This window comes from Orcinus orca, chromosome 9 (genome assembly GCF_937001465.1).
Source record: "Orcinus orca chromosome 9, mOrcOrc1.1, whole genome shotgun sequence".
NCBI classification, from domain to species: Eukaryota; Metazoa; Chordata; class Mammalia; order Artiodactyla; family Delphinidae; genus Orcinus; species Orcinus orca.
In genome coordinates this window covers 41,310,643-41,332,871 of record NC_064567.1, presented here as the reverse complement: position 1 = coordinate 41,332,871, position 22,229 = coordinate 41,310,643, and the positions used below count along the sequence as shown (strand labels likewise).

Below are 22,229 nucleotides of genomic sequence, written 5' to 3'. Positions count from 1 at the left end.
TTGCTAAGGGAGTGCCCATGGGGGGAAGGGAAGGCGGGGAGGGAAGCAAGATAGGGAAGGGGAAGGAAGCCAGCAGGGGCTCCAATTCAGAAAAAATCCCCCACCCCCATCCCCATGCCACCCAACCTGATCCTGATCCTGTTGCTGCAGCACGTGCAAAACCATGAAAGTACAAAAACCCAGGTCTGTGCTGTGGGCCTAGAGGGTGCTGAATGAATGAGGGGGTGAAAGAATTAATGAATGCATGGGCCCAGCGCTTGCTCGTTCTCAGGAGGACAGCAGATCAGCTCAACGTCACTACAAGTAGGCTTTCCCTCAAACTACTCAGCCCTCTCCCTCATCCTCCTGACCCCCCAGGGGGTTCTAACGCACACCTGCAGGGCAGCAGCCTTGAATGAGAGCACCTGGTACCCTCAGGTGTGAAGGGCAGAACGAAAGGTAGGGAACCAGCACTTTCTCCTTCCATCGTTGTCTGAACCTGACCTACCTGTAACTTGGCTGCAGCGTCGCCTCATGAAGCTAGACAAGTTTCAGGAAGCTTCGCCTCCCCCTTTTGAAACCAGGGAGAGAAGAATAGTTTGTCCTGGTCTGAAAATGACTTGGAGACTTGTAGGCAGCAGATCTCCCTCAGGATAAAATACAAATATAACCTCCCCTCTCCCAGACCAAACGTCCTCAAGGTCAGGTTCACAAATCCCACAAGAAGTATGAAGTCTGTGGGTCACTGGGGGAGGGGCTGGCAGCAGGGGCTTGGGCTGGGGGTCTCTAATCCCCTGAGCCTCCACCAGCCCCTGAACAATTAAAGACCCCAAAGTCTTCTTATTGATTAGCTAGATGAGGCCATCAGTTTAATGACAATAATATGACTCAAGGAAAAACCCTATTTATTTATTTCAAATAGAATAAAAGTAGACGAGCTGGATAAGAGAAAAGATTGCTTTTTCTCCCTGCAGCATTATTTCCTAGCCGCCCCCCCACCCCAAGTCAGGAGCATGTCTCCCGTGAAATCTCACCCTGCGAATCCCCAGGGTCTTTTTTTTTAAATTTATTTATTTTATTATTTTTATTTATTTTTGGCTGCATTGGGTCTTCGTTGCTGCGCGCGGGTTTTCTCTAGTTGTGGCGTGCGGGGGCTACTCTTTGTTGTGGTGCGCAGGCTTCTCATTGTGGTGGCTTCTCTTGTTGCGGAGCACGGGCTCTAGGTGCATGGGCTTCAGTAGTTGTGGCACTTGGGCTCAGTAGTTATGGCTCACAGGCTCTAGAGTGCAGGCTCAGTAGTGGTGGTGCATGGGCTTTGTTGCTCTGCGGCACGTGGGATCTTCCTGGCCCTGGGCTCGAACCCGTGTCCCCTGCATTGGCAGGTGGATTCTTAACCACTGCACCACCAGGGAAGCCCCCCAGGGTCTTCTAATTTCACAGTTCCTGCCTGATGTCCTGTGGAGGAAGACATTTCCTCCAGAGGCCCCTGGGGACTCACTAGGACATTTAAAAGTGGGTCCCTCCTTTAGTAGCTAATGGGAGCAGTCAGGTGTGAGCCTTGGGGTGGCCTTCACTGCCCTTGGTCTCTGTCCCCATCTTTGTCCACAGATGTGCCGGGTGAGTTTGGCAGAGTCTTTAAAGTCCTGGGATGACTCACTGGGAGGCACTTGGCAAAGGCAAGACATGATTGTGACACCACCAGAATAATCTCCATTCCAGGTACCAAATATCTGTTGCTAAGAATTAGAAAGAATATTATTTTCTTTCTGAGAATTTGCAGTTTGGCTGGTGTTGGGAAAGAAATTTCATTAAGGAGTGTGGGTAGGGGTGAGGGGTTTTCTGTTCGTGGAGTTACTGTGCTTCTCCTCACAAATGCTCATTGAACATTCACATCCACACAGTCCTGCACAGTAGCTGTGGTTGCTCCCGTTTTACAGGTATTTTACAGATGTTATGGCTTAGGTGCAACAGAGCCATGAACCTTTGAAACTTGGATTTGCACCCAGGTCCTTCTGACTTGAAAAATCCCATTTTTCTACCTCAATGCTACCTTAAATTCAAATTAAACTTTTTTTTGTTTGAGAATTAAAAATCTTTCCACACACCTGGAAGTGAGAGACTGGGTTGTCGCCTGTCCCCCACACATCTAATCCTTCCCAGGTGGAGGTGATGTGTTTTAAAATCAGAAATGAATATGCAGGATTTTTCAGATTTTATCAAGGAATTATTGTATATATAGCATGTCTTACATCAGACCGGGTAGGGTCTGGGCCACACCCTGAATCACATTAATATTTCTGCAGTGAAATGAATCACATTAATATTTCTGCAGTGAAATATTCACAGCAGTGGGATGCATAAAGATTGTAAAGCGCCGCACAGGAATTTAGGTCAGGTTTTTGCTACCAGATTAGGTATGCCAAGTGCTGGGGATTTGGGAGTCACTGTAAGGCATGGTGGACCTGTAGGTGGTATTTAAGGGCCCTTCTGCTCCTCTAAAGTTTCTCCAGATGAGTCTGGTGGGGAAGAGTGGGGAGCAGGTACACTCCAGGGAAGCTCCTGGGTCTGGAATTCTTTCAGCTGTGTCTGAGGAGGAAAGCCCCAGTCCCTGGCCGTTTCCAGGACACAAGGACCAGGGAGCCAGACTTGCTGAGCTCTCTCACTGACTGCCACGGAGAGCTGTGTGTCCTTAGGGAAAGTCCTCACCTCTCTGGTCTACTAAGTCGGGGGAGAGCAAAGGGGAAACCCCGGATGCTCTCGGAGCAGTTGGTCCTGTGCAGCTCTGAGGCCGCTGTGAAGCTGGGCAGACCTCCAGACCAGGGCCGAGCCTCCACGCCTTCCATGTTCCTGAGTGGGCTTTCCCCCCACCAGAGTCACCACTGTCCGGGGCTGTGGGTTTTGGGGTGTTAGGTTTAACTGCTTGTAGCAGAGTCCGCCCCACCAGGCACCAGCTCAGCTTGGACCTGATGACTTACGAGTTTCTTCACCTGGATAATGGGCATAAGCACTGTGGATCCCACCTCGAAGAATGAGCAAGAAGCACCGTGAAGCTAGGGCATGTTCAGCCCAGTGCCTGGAGCACACAACACACACTGAATAAGAAGCAGCTTGTACTACTCTTACTATGGAGATCAGGCCTGTGTCAGTGACTGGGGGCTGCCATAATAAATTACCACAACCTGGGTGGCTTAAAACAACGGAAATTGATTCTCTCATAGTTCTGGAGGCTAGAAGTCTGAAATCAAGGTGCAGGCAGGGTTGGTTCCTTTCGGAGGTTCTAAGAGAGAGTCTATTCCATGCCCTCCTTCACTTTCCAGTGGCTGCTGGCAACCCTCGCCATCCCTTGGCTTGTAGTCACATCATTCTAATCGGTCTCTGTCTTCATGTGGCCTCTCTGTGTGTCAAATCTCCCCTTCTTTTCTCTTATAAGGACACCAGTCACTGTATTTAGGGCCCACCCTTAATCCGGAATGATCTCATCTTGAGACCCTTCATTTAAGCACCTCCGCAGAGACTCTAGTTCCAGATAAAATCACTTTCACAGGTACCAGGGGTTAAGATTTGGACATAGCTTTTGGAGGGGATACAATTCAACCCACTACAGGACTAGACGTTAAGTTTGCAGGATTGAAAGAGTAGTAAACCACAGCACCCACCCGGTGATGGTGGCTTGTTAGTCGACCCCTGCAGGGGTCCCCTGATGGGGACCGTCATTACAGGAGCCACTGGGACTGTGTAAAGGGTAGGGGTTTCAGGGTCTGGCAGATCAAGCCCTGAGACACTGGGCAGGTCTACTTCACCAAAGTGAGGCTCAGTTTCCTTATCTCTGAAATGGACACGATAAGCCCTACCTCTAGGTGTCCTCGTGAAGAGTGAAGTCCTTAAAATGCTCCGTGAAGCATCTGCTCCATCAATTGCTCCATAAACACAACTCCCTTCCTTGCCCCCACCTTCTTTTGTCTGGTGACATGAATGTAGCTGTGACCTGAAATCTGGACGCGGAGGCTGCAGTAAGGCCCCTTCGTCCCCGCCGTTAGAGCACTGCGGAGCCAGCCATAGCGGAAGTCCCGTCAGCCGAAGGTCTTCTCCGGCACCCAGCGGTCTGCAGGGCGCAGGCCTGCGTTTCCAGGGACAGGGACCTGATCTCTGGGAGCCGCTTCTGTGGAACCCACCTCACTCCACACACCCCCAGCCTTGCCAACGCCCAGAGAGGACCTCAAACCCTGAAGAGCATCTCAAGATCATCGTGAAACAACGTGAAACAAAACAGTGTCTGGGATGGGTTTCAAGGCAGCAGCCTAGGTTCCTCTGAACCCTGTGCGGGGCCTCAAACACAGCTCACAGGAAATCTGGGGGCCTCGCCACCCCACCTGGCAAGGCTGAGGCCGGAACAGCTTCTCTCGTCCTTCTGAGGGGAGCAAAGCCCCCCACCCTGCAGCGGGTCGGGAAGCCGAACCCTGTCCCGTGTAGGATGGTGCTGGTGGATCACTGATGCTGCCCCTTTTGTTCCTTGGAACACATGAGCCTTTCTTTTCATGATCGAGTTTTATGACACAAGGAAGGATTTCAGTATCTGTAGGAGGTGCTGGAATATGTAGTCTGTGTACCAGACCCAGCATTTTAATTCTTGAGCTAATAATTTAATTCTTCACCAATAATACTGCCAGCAGTAAGTTTTTGTATGTCACAGTTTGTTTTAACTCTTGTCACGAGATCTCAAAGAACACAGAGTGCATTGACTTTCGCCATCTGTGGTGGGCCAGGGAGGGGCTGGCTGACTGCTCCCCCCATACCTAGGGAAGGCTGTTTCCACTCCTCCGTGGAAGGGACCTCAGCCAGCCAGCCTTTGCTCCTGGCCGCCCCAACCCATTCTTGTTTTGGAGGCTGCTTTTTGGAGGATTCTCCCCAAACCAGTTTTTTCCAAAGGCAAAGGGCACCCTAACCCGTGAAAAGTCCAGACGTCAGTTCCCTCCACTCATCCTTCTGGCTCCGCCGGCTCTGTGTTCCTGAATCAGGCTCTTCATGATGGCAGGAAGGTCCCGCTGCCCTTCTCGTCCTTCCGCGAAGCTATGCTGAGAGGCTGGGGTATGAAAGACGACAACAGGGCTCCAGGCTTGGCTATTTAACCTCTGTGAGGCACTAAGCAACGTGCCTTCAATGTTTCATCCCAGTTAACACTTACCCCACTTTACAGATGAGGAAAAGGGGCCCCAGAGAGGTCAGGAATGGCTTCTCTGGGCTACAAAGTGGTGGAATTCCATGGCAGCCAATTAAAAGGAAAGGGGCGCTGGAGACTGAAGATCGATTCTGCTTATAGACTTGGATGATTGAGAATGGACTCAACAGGCAGATGGAAGAGGGTGGGATAGAGAAGTGTGGCCCTGCAGGGCCCACATGGCCGTGGAGGCGGAGGTAGCACCAGCTGCTGAGGCTGGGCGGGGCTTCGAGGGTTTGTCTGTCTGGCCCCACGTGGTACGAATGAGTCAGGCCAAGGCATGGCTAGACACATCACCCCGTCACAGCTCTCCAGGCATGCACGCTCCTCCCCTAGACTCGCCAATTTCTCCCTGGTCATAGCAACAAGGAACCAATGCAGGGTGGCACCATTAGTCTAGATGCCACCTAGAGTGGCTGCCCACTCCCTTATTCCTGTCCTTCCTTTGTCACCGTAATGCCCCCCTGACCCTCCTGATTGGAAATGCTCATCTTTTCAGTGATTTGGTGGGGCTGGGGCTTACCGGGAAACCTGGCCATGCATTATTCCACAGGATTACTGCATCCATCTTCTAATTCCCGGAGAGCTTTGTAATGTTGTCTTATCACTTTATTTCCCTCCCTTCCACTGGCTCTTTATTCACATGATCACAGGAGTGCGCGGCTGGGCTCGTGGCCACACCACCCCTGAGCTCTCCACCAGCTGCACACTCTCAGTTGTCCTAGATGCAGGATTCCTGGGGTTGAAACTGGCCAGAATGTTCATTCATTGCACGAACTTCACCTGGTCTGTGCTGGCCAGTGGGATTCTGAGATGAAAAACACAGTCCCTGCTCTCAGAGAGAGAAAGACACTCAAAACAGGGCTGGGGGAAAAGAGCCAGTTCTCTCTCTTTCCTCAGGGAATTTTGGAGCAACTTAATGACAGTGGAAATTCTTAAGGAGGGAATATCAATACGTGTTAGTAATTATTATTAATATTAATTATGACTGAGCCGTGGGAATATCAGAATGACTTGGTAGCAGTTCCCCATGGCAATAGAAATGCCTTTAATGGAAATGCATTTCTAGTTTGCCCTCAAATCCTCAGTCAAAATCCTAATTAGGGAAAAGAAATGCATAGTGGCGTCCATCTGGGCAAACGGAGGGCAAAACACCAGCAACACCATGACCAGGAATGGAAGCCCAGACCTGAAGGTCACTTGGGGTTTGAGACTGGGTTCTTAACAGTGTGTAATTTGCCAGTGATCATGGAAGTTCAGAGAAATGACACCTGTTCACTTGGCATAAAGTCATATTGTAGCCTTCTCAGTTGGACTAAACTCCCCAGAACAGAAAATCCCCAGTTCTGTGGTAGTTACTGCTTCCTTGGGATATGTTTTTTTTTTGTTGTTGTTGTTGTTAAAATGAGAACAGCAACAGTGGTCATGGGATTTTCTTTATTCTGACCATGAGTGATGTTCCAGCCGTCGGCAGGGAATGGGTGTCCTGGCCACAGTCTGGGCTCCCACACTCACCTCCCACCTGTCACAGCACCGCCTACATGGGTCCCACCTGCCACTGGAGTGACTGAGTCAACAGGAAGAGTCTGGGCCAAGGCAGTAGCTGGACTGGCCTGGGGGAGGGAAGAGATCCCTGTGGATGTAAGATTAGTGTCCAGATGGAGGACAATGGGACTGCAGGAAGCTTGTGAGGCTGTGGGCAATCTCATGACTCTGGGTCTGGAGTTAAAGATCTGTCCACAGAGCACTGAGTCAGCCCATACCTACTGACCGCTGATGGGTAGACATTGCTGTGCTAGGTCTGCTGGGGCCCCAGCGGGGAACCCTGTGGACCATTCCGGAGGAGCTTACAGTCAAGACGTACTAGGGAGAAAGCCCACATGGGGGAGAAGACCACTTGAGCACACCATTCCCTCTCATGAGACCACCATGTCAGACCTCTGCTTGGTCTTGCTAACGCCCCACCCCACTGCCCGCCAGTCCCCACCTCAATCCATTCGTCCTAAGCCGTCAGAGCCCTACCTAGACTGGCACTTCTCAGACTCCAAGGTGCCTACGAAAGTCCTGGGAAGCAAGTTAGAATTCAGAGTCCCTGAGAGCCTGCACGTCTACCGAGCTCCCAGAGGAGACCAAGGCTGCTGGTCAGTTGAAAAGTATCTCAAGGCCAGCAGAAGAGTTAAACGTGTGTGCTTGGGGGTACCGGCAGCGTGACCTTTGGAATGTCCCTCTACCTGGCTCTGCTGTCTCCTTCTTTGTAGGGTGTGGCTGCAGTGAAGGCCACAGGGCTCAGTGGATGAAACACGCCAGAACCAGTGTCTGGTTCTCGGTGCCGGCACGGACGGTGGCCCTTATCGCTGCTCATCCCTCCTCTGTTGCAACCCTGCAGTGCACCCACCCGTGCAGATCAAATAAGTACCTCGTGCCCCGCCCTCCCTCCTCCACACCTTTGCTTTTCCCTCGGTCTAGAATGCCCTTCTCTCCCTGGTCCACCAGCAAAGTCCTCTTCATTCTTCCAGGCTCCCAGACCTGAGCCCACCCCAAAGGGAGACTGTTCACAGGGCTAAGTAGCCCCTTGACCGTGAGCTCCAGGGGGACAGGAAATGTTTTTAGCCTCTTATATCCCAGTCTGTACATTACCTGACACATAGTAGGTTTCAATACATGATGAGTAAATGGACGAGACAGCAAATTCTTCAGCTCTTCCTTCTGTAACTTCTATGGCTCTGTGCTCTACCGGGAGAGGCTAAACCAGTATTTCTCAACCTTGACTGCACATCACCATCCCCTACAGTCTTTTTAAGAACCAGAAATGCCTGGGCCCTGCTCCAGACCTAATTGAGGCAGCATTTCAGGGAGAGAATCTCGGGCACGGGATTTTTGTAAAAGCATGAACACTCATTTATTTACTTATTTGTTTAGTGATGTGAGTATGGACTAGTTATAGTTACGTGTTTTTTTATTCAATGGCTTATAATCCATTATTGTCACTCTTTATTTTGATGCCAAAATGTCCCAGATTTAGCCTTCCATCTGGCCCCTCTATCCTTTTAACATGTCCTCATCACTCTTTGAGTAATTCCTTGCTTTCTTGTGTACAAGACTTTCCAGATTCATTTTGTGGTGTATTTCCTACAAAGCACAACAGGTGATTCTGATGCACATCTGGGTTTTGGAAGCCATCATGCCAATTAGTAACCTCAAATCACCAACAGAGTTAGTTCTGATTCTAGAGTCAGTACCTTTAGCAAAAGGCAGAGGAATATTCTTAGGCAGGAGCTAGTGAAGGAAGCTCAATGTTCCCTAAGATTCCCAGGCAGCATCCCTGAGGATGGCTGGCTCACCACAGAGGCACAGATGACTCAGGCAAGCTACATGGCAAAGGTTCCCAGGTGCCACCTGCCCAGCCAGTTACAGATGGCAAATGCCTAGAAGTGCCCAAGGCAACAACTGAGGGAAGCAGGAAGGAGGTGATACAGAGAAGGACTTTCTGGGAGGAATGTGTTTCTCAACAGGTAGAGAGAAGTCGTATTAACTTCACCTGTCTGCATGGGGCAATAATGGTCATGTGGTTTGGGTCCTGCCCTCTGAGGAATCAGCCCCAGGAAGTTCCCAGGGATGGAAAAGGCTGGCAGCTCCCATCAAGAAACCCTACAGGGTATTCCTTTGAAGGAGACCAGGTATCACAAATGCCTTGCACTAAACAGGACTTCTCTTCCCAAGAATGCCAAGCACTTTCACAGATGGCTCATTTGTTTTCAAATAATTTTTAACGTAAAAACATTTGTACAGGGCTTCCCTGGTGGTGCAGTGGTTGAGAGTCCGCCTGCCGATGCAGGGGACACGGGTTCGTGCCCCGGTCCGGGAAGATCCCACATGCCGCGGAGCGGCTAGGCCCGTGAGCCATGGCTGCCGAGCCTGAGCGTCTGGAGCCTGTGCTCCGCAACGGGAGAGGCCACAACGGTGAGAGACCCGCGTACCGCAAAAAAAAAAAAAAAAAAAACAAAAAACATTTGTACAACCTGAACAGAGATGAAAAAATGTTGTAAAAAAGACTCACAATTCTGTACTGCCTTGACAAGTTTTCTGTAAATCTAAAATTATGCCACCATGAGTTTTTTGAAAAGACTCACGATTTACAACATCGTGGTAAACAGTAATGCCCTTACCCACAGAGGTTCACATCCTGGTTCCCTGAACCTGTGACTATATTACCTTCCATAGCAAAAGGGACTTTGCAGATACTTAGAGTAAGGTAAGCATCTTGAGGTGGAAAGTTTATCTAGAATCATCTGGGTGGGCCTGCCTGTTGTAATCACAAGAAACCTTATAAGGGGGCAGAGATGTGACAACGGAGGCAGAGGTGAGGAGGAGGGTGGGGGAGAGAGAGAGGGACTCGAATATGCTACCCTGCTGACTTTGAAGATGGAGGAAGGGACCACAAGCTCATTTATAGAAACCGGAAAAGTAAGGAAGCAAATTCTTTCTAGAGCCTCCAGAAAGAGTGCAGCCCCACTGACACCTTGATTTTAAGAACCATTTCAGACTTCTGACTTCCAAAACTGTGAGGGAATAAATTTGTGTTGTTGGCCTAAAACAACACAAATTTATATGTGATTTATTGTAGCAGCAATAGGAAACTAAGACACTAATTCAAAAATTCTTTTGTGACATTCTCTACTTTCCTGTTGTGTCAACCAGCTTGCTTTTCAGCCATAATCTCTTCACTTTTCCATGTCACATTTTATAAACCCTTCCCATGAAAATGCAGCTGTAACCAAAAATATTCTTTCCACTTCCTTCACCACAATCTGAGCCCCCACCACCCACCTTTCTGTGGTCTTACTGCTGCTGTTCTGCACCAATAAGGCTTGTTTGCTTGACGTTTCCTACTCAACAGTAGCCTCATGCTCTTTTTAATACCTCTGGAATTTAATTGAGCATCTATTACTATCCTTTTCTTGAATGCATATACAAATGGGCATTCAGGTGTGCAGGTGCCATAAACCTTCCCATATGCAGACTATCAGCCGTCCGCAAGATATTCCTCTAGAGGTGGAGCATGGATTTCCCCCACCCGCTTGCAGTAAGCCACCGTCCTCTGCCGTGGGCAAATGTTCCCCGAAATGAAATTACTGGCAGCCCAAAGTTAACCTGGAAAATGATTCATAGCTCAAAATCCACTTCTCCCTTTCACACATGGCCACCTGGAAGCTGCAGTAGTGACAGTGGTATGTCCAGAGCACCTGGCAGCAATACCCAGGTAAAGCCACCAGGTAGGCACTCAGTGTCATGTTGCTTGCATTCTCATGTCATCCACAGATGACCCAACTTCCCACCTACCCATCACAGGCCCAGAGACTTCCCTGCCCAGGAGAGGAATGGGCTTTAAAAGTAAGCAAATCTCTATGCAGAATAGCCCTGATTAAATTACAGTCCTGTGGCCAATCTCATGCCACAGAATAAATTATCAAATCATTACCTTCAGCATGAATGCACCAAGGACAAATAAATGTAGTTTCTCCCATATTTACTTCTAAGCTCATTGCACTAATGGCTGGTGAAACCTTAGCCCAATGTGGCTGTGGGAAACGTTTCAGTCCCTTTCCGCTGACAGCTTCTTCTTTCATTCTCTATTGATCCGCTGTGCCCACACGCTTCCTTGTCACCCTCTAGTCTTCCCTGGATGGCTCACCCTTTTCCACAGGGCTTCAAATCTAATAGGACAGGGGGCTCTTTCTCTCTGGTTATAATTGCTCAAAGTCCATGCTTTACGGGCCCCGAGTTCAGGAGCCCTAGCTCTCCTGGTTGCTACATGCTACTGCACACGTCCGTGCCGCAGTGGTTGCTGAGATGTGAGTTCTGAGAGGCTGGCTGCCCAGAACCCTGAGACGGCTTCATGCTCTGAGAGGCTCACCCACCCTGACCTCCTCATCTGTCTGAATTGTGCTGTGTCTCTGGGAAGAATTTTCCCGGCTTTAGATTTGTGTCGGTAAAAACTTCCAGGCTGAGTACAACCTGGAAAATGTCCTTTGGAGAAGAGATCATCCATTTTGTGCTGCTGCCTGTATGTGGACATCAAGCCTGCCCTGGTTGCAGCAAGGTGGGGTGTCACTGTTTTCACTGTTCCATGCCTGGACCCAAGTGGACCACACGAGAGACTTTATAAAGTTTCAGTGAAATGAACCAGACTGATCTACTTCTTGGACAGGAAATCTACCTTAGGTATCTGGTTACCCTGAGAGCCCTTTGTTATCAAGAGAAGGTTTTTAATTCAGGCAGTACTGAAGGAAGAGGAAGCAATGTTTTCCAAAATAGAAGAAATCTGAGGGGTTTTCAAGTAGGTAAGATCTACTTACAGGAAGCCTTTCTTCCCATTTGGATTTATTCTAAAGGAATTAGGGTGGAGAGGAAGCGGGAAGGATTAGAAAAATCCACACCCTGAGGTCTAAGCCCATACCACACCTGGTTCAAAATCTGCGGAGTCCCTCCTCATGGGGGAGGTTGCATGAGGGGTGTCGTGCAGGGCTGGGCTGGGTCTGCTCAGGCAGGCCAGGCAAGGCTCCCGTCCCGTGGAGGAAGACGGGTGCTTCCAGGAAGCAGGAGAGTGGCGGGGGCTTTGGTAATGGCCATTGCACCCGGAGATCTCTATCTGCCTTTGGTGAAGCCAGGAGTCTCCTCCTCAGGACTGTTAACTGTGTCTGACATCCAGTGGGGGCCCAGGCTGGACGGAACAAGGCCCAGGAATTCTGTGCTCGCTGGAAAGTGGGCCGCGCCTGCCATTTAAGGGCAGGAGTTGCTCTCCCATGAGCTTGCTCTTGGCTGGCAGCCCGTGATGGTGACCCCAAGGTACCTGATCTGACCAGAGGCTCAGCACCTGCAAGTTGGACGGGCCACATTCTCTAAGGGCCTTAACCTGACCACCTTCCAAAACATACCTTTGCAAACCAGAGCACCTGGGAGAGGAAGCGCCCCCAGGAAATATTCCACCCTCTCCCCTGGACCCCAGCAGGGCCAGGCTGCACGGGGACTACGTGGGCATCCAGTCCCCGTGGCCCCAGAGCACGGAAGGACCTGGATGCCGAGGAGCTGCAGCTCTGGATAAGCAGCTGAGTGTCTAGGCGGGGAGCCTGGAGCCATCACGGCCCCACTACCAGGACATCCGCGGTCAGCCAGGGCCTGCTGAAAGCACGGGATGTGAACCCCGGGGCCTCCTGGAGCCCCCGTGAGGCAACCTCTGACACAGCCCCACCACCTGCACCGACCACCTGAGCCAGGTCAACGAGCATCGGACACAATCACCCAAGGTCTTCTCACCAGCTGGCTGCTTCCCACATCATGACCCCGTCCTGGTGGTGGTAACTATCCCTCAGCAAAGACATCCTCTACCCTCCCTCCCCGACCCCAAAGCCCACTACTCTAGCCACCATGGCCTCCTTATTCATCAGTAACAGCCTTCCTTAGCTGCTTTATGGCCAGTCTCAGCTCAGATTTGTCTGTTGGTGTTGGAGGGCATTGTCCGAAGCCCTACACCTCTATCCAGGCCTTGTACTCCACTCACAGGCCCCTAACCCAGTGAGACTGTCATGCAGGCCCCAGGAAAACTTCGATAGGGTTTCAGACACAGCTATGATATGATTGGTTTACCCGCCACATATAGTAGTTTTCACTGCCTTTCAACCCAAAATACTCCTTTTCACAGAAATTGCCGTTTCTCTGCTGCTACTTCCACTCTCTCCCTGATGCCCCAGCCATATCTGGGGGAACTATGTTTAGCAGAAAGAACAGAGATACCCACCGGGCTTCCCGGGCCAGCAGACAGAGCCAGGCCCCAGGGGAAACAGCTCTCTGGCCCTCACCTGGCCACCTATGAGCCAATGGCCAGCCCTCAAGCTGGGAGACCAAGAAGTGAGGCCCTTCAAGAGAGAGACTTTGAAACGTGTGGCCTTCTGACGCAGACTTCCGCCCTCTGTGCCTAACTCCTCTTCCACTGTTCCCTGCTTCACCCTGCAACCCCCAGACCCATCAGATAACTGGGGGCAGGAACTGGGGGGGAGGGGCTGGGCCTTCCACGGTACCTCCGTCAAGTTTAACCTTGACCCCAGGATTGGAGGAACCTGGGAAATTCCCACATCCAAATTATATTGTGACCTGCCGCGGGCAAACCGAGGGAGCCCAACGCCCCTCCTGCGGCAGTCTCCGCACTGCTGAGCCTCAGGACAAGCCTGCCCACGCCAGGCCCCCGCACCACATGGCTCTGAATGGGAGAGCGGGGCGCAGGTACCGGTGCTTTTTAAAAGCTCCCCAGGTGATTTAAAGAGCTGCCTGTACTGAGAAGCCAGAGAGAGTCTGGGGAGAGGCGAAGATGTCCCATCGTGGCTGAGGGGCCAGGGGCTCTACTGAGAAGCACTCAGGCCAGGCCCCCTCCTCACACGGTTCAGCTCCCCCAGCCCCATCCTCACGCTCTGCTTTGAGCCCCCCTCCAGGCTGACAACGCTTGTTCCCACTCTGTGCCTCCTGTCTGCTCCCTTCACATTGATGAGCTGGCTGAAGGGTCTGCCTGCTTGTTCTCGTCCTCCTCTGGTTTGAGATGTGACTTAGCACGTTTGCACACCTGGGCTCACGCCCGACCACCTCCCACCACAGCCCCTGGCCCAGCCCAGGTTCCCAGGCTCCCGCGCTGCAGCTCCTTCCCTGCTCTGAGCGCCCACCTGCTCATCAGGAGACTGGGCAGTTTCCCGCAGAACCTCAAGGACATCCTGATGAATCTGCAAGGCCTAGAAGATGAGAAGAAAGCAAAGGATGTCAGTTGAATGAAAAAAATGAATGTAAATTCAAAAGCCTCATTTTAATCATTCATTTTCTCTGGCTCCGTGACCCAAACTCTTTCCGAATGTGCTATCAAGCTGCTAAAATGATTGATTTGTGCTTCCCAGAGATGTGCAGCCAAGAAGGGAAGAAGAACTGAAGCAGGAGCTGGCGGCACACAGCAGCTGGGGGCTGATCGGCTGGGCTGTAATCTTTCTGGATTAAAAGCCAAAAGTTTGAAAATACAGGTTATGGAGTGACTGTGGAGTTAGCTGTAGGTTTCTGTCCTGGTCCTAGCTTTTGTTCTGAGTGATGGTTTTTCAGTCCTTATTGCATTAAAGAATAAAACAAAAAGCCTAAGGAAGTAACAGGAGGCCAGACGTGGACCAACAACAACAGAGTGGCATGAACAAAGGATGGTGATTAATCCCTAATCCAGTTCTGTGTACCTGAGGTCCAGGAAATAGAACGCAGGAGTATATCACACCGGCTCAGTGTCTCCAGCGGCTACAGCAGGCCTCTGTTGAGGGGAGGGGAGTCGGGCTGCAACACTTCCTCCCGTTGGATGTTGGACACCATCATGGCATCCAGAGGGGAGCTGGCAGGGGGTCAGTCCGAGCAGAGCTTCTGTGTCTAGTGAGAGGCTGCAACCTGCACCTGTGTGAGTCAACAGGTCCTGTTTCTGACACCCCCAGAAAAGGGAGTGTCAGCCTTTGCCTGTGAGAACCTGGGCATGGGCCTAGAGGCCTGAGCGACTGGCCCTTTGGAAGTTTGCCTGGGTTTGCAGGGCCAGGGAATGGGGAAGGGGTGCCAGGAAGACGTGTTCAGACCTCCTGTCAGTCCGCTCCTCACAGGGTTCCACCCCTGGGACGCTCCAGGCCACGCAGTTATGACATCTCATTATCTCCTCCCGACCGGGAGCCAGGTTTTGTGGAGCCCAGAGAGTATACAATTTGGGGAGCCTTTTCAGAAAATGAACACAAATTTACTGACGCAAAAAGCAGATACCAATACAAAAGCAGATACTTACCTAGAACGGCGGGCTACCTAGCTATTTCGCTTTGTTCTCGTCACAGTACGTTTGGCTCCAGGTGTAGGTATCATCACTCCCATTTTGAAGGTCATGAGACTGAGGCCCAGATTGGTGAAGTGACTTGCCCAAGGTCAAACGTCAGGCAATGAGTTAACTAGGATTACAACCCAGATCAGTTGCATGTGACCCAACTGGGTGGTAACTTCCAATAACCTCTGATGGTGCTGGTGATAGAGATGCCACTGTTCTAGAAAGACTGGTTATCTAATTTGCTTCCTAAACTGATTTATGCCATCAGCCAATTCGGTTGTGTTTATCCAGGGCATATTTTGTGCCCGTGCAGGGCAGGGCCCTGGGAAGAGAGCGGTAATGGAGACAAACATAGGCCCTACTCCCCAGGAGGTGAATAGAGAATGAATCCCACTACCACCAGCACCTCTGGCCATTGAGCACTGGTGTGGGAAAGAAGGTCATAGGGCAAAACAGATATATTGTATTTTACCTGCTGGTCCCAAAGGCCTCAGGGGAGGAACCACACGTGTTTAGGAAAATAACTCGATAAGCCTTTGGAAGTGGAAGATGAGAGCCTGTGGGCTCGAGTTGGAAGAATACTATGAAGCGGTAGCTGCAGTACTTTAGGTTAGGAACCAGGACACTGGCGGGGGCCAGAAAGGAGGAGGGAGAGAAAGAGGAGGTAGAAATGTCAGAAAGACTCAAAAAACCCAACAACCAGGTTATCTGTACCATTGTGTTTTTACAATCTCCACATCCCCAAAGTTTCAGTAAAGCTGGACCACACACATGGCCTTGAGAGAATGGTGAGTGTGAGTGTGAGAGTGAGGAAGTGTGTGAGTATGTAAAAGTGTGTGTGTGTGTGTGTGTGTGTCTGTCTGTCTGAAGCTGAGTTGCACACCTGGATTAGATTAAAAACCTAATGGAGGCAAGTATAACGGAGTAGAAACAAGAAATCTGATGCCTGGGGCTTTACTGGAAATCCTCCATTGGCATTGGATGGGTGGGGGTGTGAGATCATCTCTAGATCTGGAGGGCAGACAGGTCCTATCTGGCATCTGTGTTGTAAAAGGAAAGTAGCACTATTGAGCCCTCTGTGCACCAAGTCCCATGGCTCTGCCACACACACTGTCTCATGTAGTCTTCCCCCAGTCATAAAAGATGGTATGTCTATCCTCGCTTTGTAGATAAAGAACTCAAAGCTCAGACAGATTAAACAACTTGCTGAGAGCAATAAAAACTATTAAGAACAGATTCATCTGATGTCACAGCCCTTCCTGATTCCATGGCCTCCTCAGCCTGGCTGTGGTATTCCTTTCACTTTGGTCCATTTCTAGACCCATTCGTCCCAGGTTTCATCGTGAGGTCTAACAGAACACTGGACGTGGACAAGTCCAAGGCAATCAGCTGACAGTCTCCAGGTCCCTGCAAGACAAGTGCCCCGCTGTTTCCTCCCAGCTTCTCCTCTTCCTTCCCTCCCACCCCTTTCTCTGTTAGGATCCTCATGGAAGCCAGTGGAATATTACTGACCCAGTCACCTGCTCCCATCTCTTAAGTGGGGACAGTACTCCTCCCCACTGCCCAGGTTGTTCCTGAACTGTTGACCAAATGTGTGGAAGCTACTTTGAAGTGTGACCTCTCATTAAGTGAAAATCCTAGCAGCAAACACATATTACCTCTGTGGGTGTGTGCCTCTTCATAGAAATTGAGAGAAAAACATTTTAAAGGAGTTGTTTAAATAGATGAGGTCTTTCAAAACTTGACTGCAGGTAAAGTACTGGGTCATGCCAACTAATTTTATTTATTGATTGATTTATATAAATTTGTTTTTATAAATTTATTTATTTTTATAAATTTATTTATTTATTTTTATAAATGTATTTATTTTTGGCTGCATTGGGTCTTCGTTGCTGTGTGCGGGCTTTCTCTAGTTGTGGCCAGCGGGGGCTACTCTTCATTGCAGTACACGGGCTTCTCATTGCAGTGGCTTCTCCTTGTTGCAGACAGTGGGCTCTAGGCACACAGGCTTCAGTAGTTGCGGCACGCGGGCTCAGTAGTTGTGGCTTGCGGGTTCTAGAGCACAGGCTCGGTAGTTGTGGCGCACGGGGTTAGTCGTTCCATGGCATGAGGGATCTTCCCAAACCAGGGCTCGAACCCCTGTCCCCTGCATTGGCAGGCGGGTTCTTAACCACTGCGCCACCAGGGAGGTCCCCATGCCAACTAATTTTAACCTGTTGGCTAGCTGACTGCCACTAAGACACAGTCGCTTAGTTTTTTCTTGGTGAAGTGTTAAATAGCTGTCAAGTCAGCTCTTGGGTGATAACAAGTGTCCAATTATCACTCAGAATGGAGTCTGGTCCCAGGGGCCTGCCTGTCCTTGGAGATTCGAGGAGAACTCCATGTGCGGGTACAGCTAGGCCCGCACATCTAGGAGAAACAAGTAAAAGTGGTTATGTACTGACTGCCTCTTACGTGCCAGCCACCAGGCAAAGCGTGCTGCATCCGTAACCTTATGGATTAGCTGCCTGGCAGAGCAGGCACCACTGTTATCCCCCTTTTACAGAAGAGGAAAGTAATGCCGTGGTCACCAGCTTATAGGCGTCTGGGCTCATATTTAGGGCTCGTCACAAGCAATCCCAATCCAGTTATCCAGTTCTTCCCCAAATAGGGGCGGGATATTCTTCCCTGCCCCCGATGTTGGTAACATGTGTCCCTTCCAGGTGGAAGTGGTTTCCTCATCTGCAGTTGAGAAGAAATAGTATCTATCCCATAACCTGCTGGGAGGATTAAATGTAGTAATATATAGGCAATAATGTATATAAAAATATAGCATAGGGTATGGCACATAGTAAGGGCTTAAGAATGTTAGCTGTTATTATCTTCATGATGATGATTACATGATGCTGTTCCTTAAGAATTTTCAGCATCTTCTTGTTACGTATTAAGTCATGGCCAAATGTCTCAGCCAGGCATTCCAGTTGTCACTTCCTTCCTGATGTTTCTGTCATGGCTCAGGAAGCTCTGAGGCAGGCCGCCTTACTTAGCACCTGAACTGTTTGAGGGATGCTAGGAAGCTGAAGAAAGGAGCCTGCCCTGAGGAGATGGGGCTGCTTCAAGTAGCCCAGCCTCAGGAGTGCTCTATTAGGACAGCAGCTGCCTCAGCCAAAACCTGATGGGGCCAGAAGCCCAGGCCAGCGGGAAGAGCACAGCTGTTGGGGGCTGTATGAAGGCAGTCCTGGGAGTTAGTGTTGGACATCGTGCCCGTCGTTGAAGACAAGGTTTCCCTACTGTTTATAGCATTGGACAAAAAATGTATATTTGGGTTCTTGTTCTGGGCAAGATGCAGAAAGCACACTTCAGCATGCCTCTCCCACTGAATGCGACAATAAATGTCAGACAGAATGCGTGGAGCAGCTATTGGAGGACAATGAAAAGTAAACAGGAGGAGGTGGATTAGGGAAGGAGAACAGAATTTGAGGTACCACCAAACCCACTGTGAGTCTCCCATTTTTACCCCCCTGGGATCATCTGGCCTAGATTCACAGGCAGTCTGAAAACTGGACATGAGCACCAGATGCAAACAGAAAAGGCTGCAAAAGGAACCCTTGCTGTCTGGTCTAAGGAATGAGAAAAGGGGCTCCTAAGTGTCAGAGAAAGTGAGGAAAGCCCCTGGTTGGTTTTTTTTTCCATCCTCCCACCCTGACCCCCAGCTAATCCCATGGCAGCAGCAGTGATTGCAATGGGGGCGGCAGCCAGGCAGGTACCTAAAACTTTGAGAGAGGAAAACCTTCCCTCTGACTAGAGACGTTATGGTCCCAAGAAGGTAGGACAAAATCCCACTGCTTTTTTTTCTCCCTGTCCTTCCACTGCTTGGCCCATACTCAGACACACTCAGGGGAAGTGCACAGCTGAGCAGGGAAGCTAAATCCCCAGCTTATAGACCAGAGGGCCACATGGGAGCTGAAAATGTCAGAATGATCTCAGAAAAGAGAGAGCTTAAGAGAGAAGTCCCATGTGAGCTCCTGGGCTTATTTCTAAGCTCTGTGAGTTATGAGAACTGAACTGTGGATTAGAGAATCACCCAGACTCCCAAATGGCCACTGGGTAGCACATAAAGAACAGATCCAAGTAGCACTGCAAAGTCGTTGAAAACTGAACTGAAGTTGAAACCACAGTCCACAGAAGGTGGGTCAGGACCTGAGGCTGGATCGTAACCGTTATCAATTACCTGCTAAAATAAAACAAAACAGAATTCAACATTCTCTTTAGGATTTAAATAAAACATAGAGTCTCAGAATATAATATTCAAATGTCTAGGATATAGTCAAAACTACTCAGCATATGAAGAACCAGAAAAATATCAACTTCTAAGGGAAAGGGCAATCAAGAGATGACACAGACATTGAAATTACTAGATAAAGATGCTAAAGCAGCTATTATAATTATGCTCCAAGAAGTAAGAGTGAGTTCTCTTGAAATGAATGGAAAGATAAAAAATTTAAGCAAAGAGATTGAATGAAGAACTAAATAGAAATTTGGGGGAACTGAAAAATACAATAACTGAAATAAAACATTCACGATAGAATCAATAGCAAAATAGAGGGGAGTCAGTGAACTTGAAGACAGATCAATGGGGATTATCCAATCTGAACAAAGAGAAAAAAATTGAAAAAAAAACAATGAACAGAGCCTTGGGGACATGAGGAACAATACCCAAAAGTCTAACATTCATATTATCAGAGTCTCAGAAGGAGAGGGAAAAGAGTATGGTGCAAACATTTTATTTGAAGAAATAATGGGTAAAAACTTCTCACATTTGGTGAAAGACATAAACTTACAGATTCAAAAAGCTCAGTAGGGGCTTCCCTGGTGGCGCAGTGGTTGAGAATCTTCCTGCTAATGCAGGGGACATGGGTTCGAGCCCCGGTCTGGGAAGATCCCACATGCCGCAGAGCAACTGAGCCCATGAGCCACAACTACTGAGCCTGTGCGTCTGGAGCCTGTGCTCCACAACAAGAGAGGCCGCGATAGTGAGAGGCCCGCGCATCGCAATGAAAAGTGGCCCCCCGCTTGCCACAATTAGAGAAAGCCCTCCCGCAGAAACGAAGACCCCACACAGCAAAAATAAATAAATAAATAAATTTTTTAAAAAGTCTCCATTCTTTATTTTTTTTTTAAAAAAAGCTCAGTGAACCTCAAATAATATAAACCCAAAGGAATCCATGTCCAGACACATCATAATCAAATGGCTAAAAACTAAGACAAAGAAAAAAATCTTAAAAGCAGCCAGAGAAAATGGTGCTTTATTATGCTCTATAGAGAAATGCTGATTGGAATCACTGTGAATTTCTCATATAAAACAATGGAGGTGAGAAGGAAATGGAATAACATTTTAAAAATGCTGGCAGAAAAACTGTCAACCAGAATTCTTTATCTGGTAAAAACATTTTTTCAGGAATGAAGATGGAATAAAAATATTCTCAGTGAAGGAAAACTGAGAGAATCCTTTACCATTAGATATGCTCTAAAATAAATACTGAGGGAATGCTTTCCCCCTGAGACTGGGAACAAGGCAAGGATGTTCTGGGGAAAAAAAATGATGGTGATGGGGAATAAATCCGTGGTTGCCAGAGATTAGGGTGTGATTGCAAATGAGGAACACAGGGAGTTTTGTGTGTGATGGACTGTTCTGTATCCTGTTGTGGTGATGGCATTAAACTATATATATGTGAAAACTCAGAACTGTTACATCCAAAAAGAAAAAAGAGAAGGAACCTGGAAAAAGAACTGGGGTGGGGCTGGGACAGACAAAAGGAGAATGAACTGAAGATCCCTCTCACCTCCACAAAACTCATTCAAATCCATCCACCAAAGTTCTGAAGACACCTCAGCCACCCAAGAAAATCCTGCCCCTGAATTCCCATAAATTAGGCTCTTCCTTTTCCTATTACAAGAGATAAGCCCAGACTCAAGAGCAAGGAATGCAACGCTTCTCATTCAGTTTTTCAAAAATGAGTTCTGGAGCAGGTACTGTGTGTTCAGGAGCCAGGGGTACAGATATGAATAACAAGGGTTTAGCTCCCTACCCTTGTGAACTAAAGTCTAACAGGATAGGAAGCAGAGCACAGAAAATAAAAACATAAATCAAGTGGTGATGGTGCCAAACAGGGACTAAACCAAGTTCTGGGATTCTGGAATGGGATTCTGGGACACGTCCACTCTTCACTTACTAGGGGGCTGCTGTGGGCAAGGATTTAACCACTCCATGCCTCGGTTACCTCATTTGTAAAGTGAGGGTAACAATAGTAGCTACCTCCTGAGGGTGTGAGAATTCTGCAAAATAATGTGTATTCCATAGGATTACTGTACCACTTGAACATTGTAGGTGATCAGTAAATGTTAGCTACTCTAATTATTAGTAGTTTCAGAAGAACTGTACTTAGAGTTGCTTCAAGCTTCAGCGAAGTCTACTGAGCAGGTAGGAATTCCTCTCTTCTCCGCCCCACTTGCTTCATACTCCCTTCCCACGTATCAAGGGATTAGAGATTTCAGGAACTCTTAGGCTCATTTGCCTCTGCAGGCTCCCTGCTAAGGCGGCCTCTTCGTTAAAGGAATATAACCCTTTAGAAGCACTGTCCTCTCCATGGGGAGTGTAGAAAGCTCCTGGGATCAGAAAAAGCTGGGTTTGAAGGCTGGCTCTGCTGTGTGACCATGGGCAAGTGGCTTAACTTCTCTGAGCCTCATTTTTCCAATCCATAAAGTGTGACTAATCACACATGCTATTCAGAGTTGAGATAAGGTCAGCAAAGAACGTTTCATTAGGGTAGCTATTTTTGTTATTCAGAATCTAGGCAAAGGTTTATTCTGGGAATTGAATTAAGCAAGCCATTGGAGCGAGCAGGATGCAGAGCCCTGGCGTGGAAGTAATTGATGGGAAGACAACCCCACCTCCATCCTGTCACTGTGCAAGACAGTGGGGTCCCCAGTCATGGGGTTACTGAGGGGTCAGAGCAGAAAGGACCAGTAAATATTAGTGGCCTGACCGCCTCATTTTCAGACAGGAAGGTGGACAGCAGTGACTTGCCCCAGGCCACAGGGTCCCTTGAAAGCTCAGCTGGGTCCCCTAAGTTTGGGGGTGTCACTGGACTTCTGTAAACACATGTGACTCCCCCACCAACAGTTACC

General features: G+C 49.1%; 1 long non-coding RNA gene across 1 annotated transcript; it reads right to left on the bottom strand.

Moving 5' to 3' along the window:
* Nucleotides 1–2,293: 2,293 nt before the first annotated feature.
* On the bottom strand, nt 2,294–15,165 carry LOC125965493 (uncharacterized). Its single transcript, XR_007479432.1, has 4 exons — nt 15,030–15,165; nt 14,449–14,656; nt 9,220–13,968; nt 2,294–8,990 (listed from the first exon to the last, which is right to left on the bottom strand). It is a non-coding gene; the product is annotated as an uncharacterized LOC125965493 (long non-coding RNA).
* Nucleotides 15,166–22,229: the final 7,064 nt, after the last annotated feature.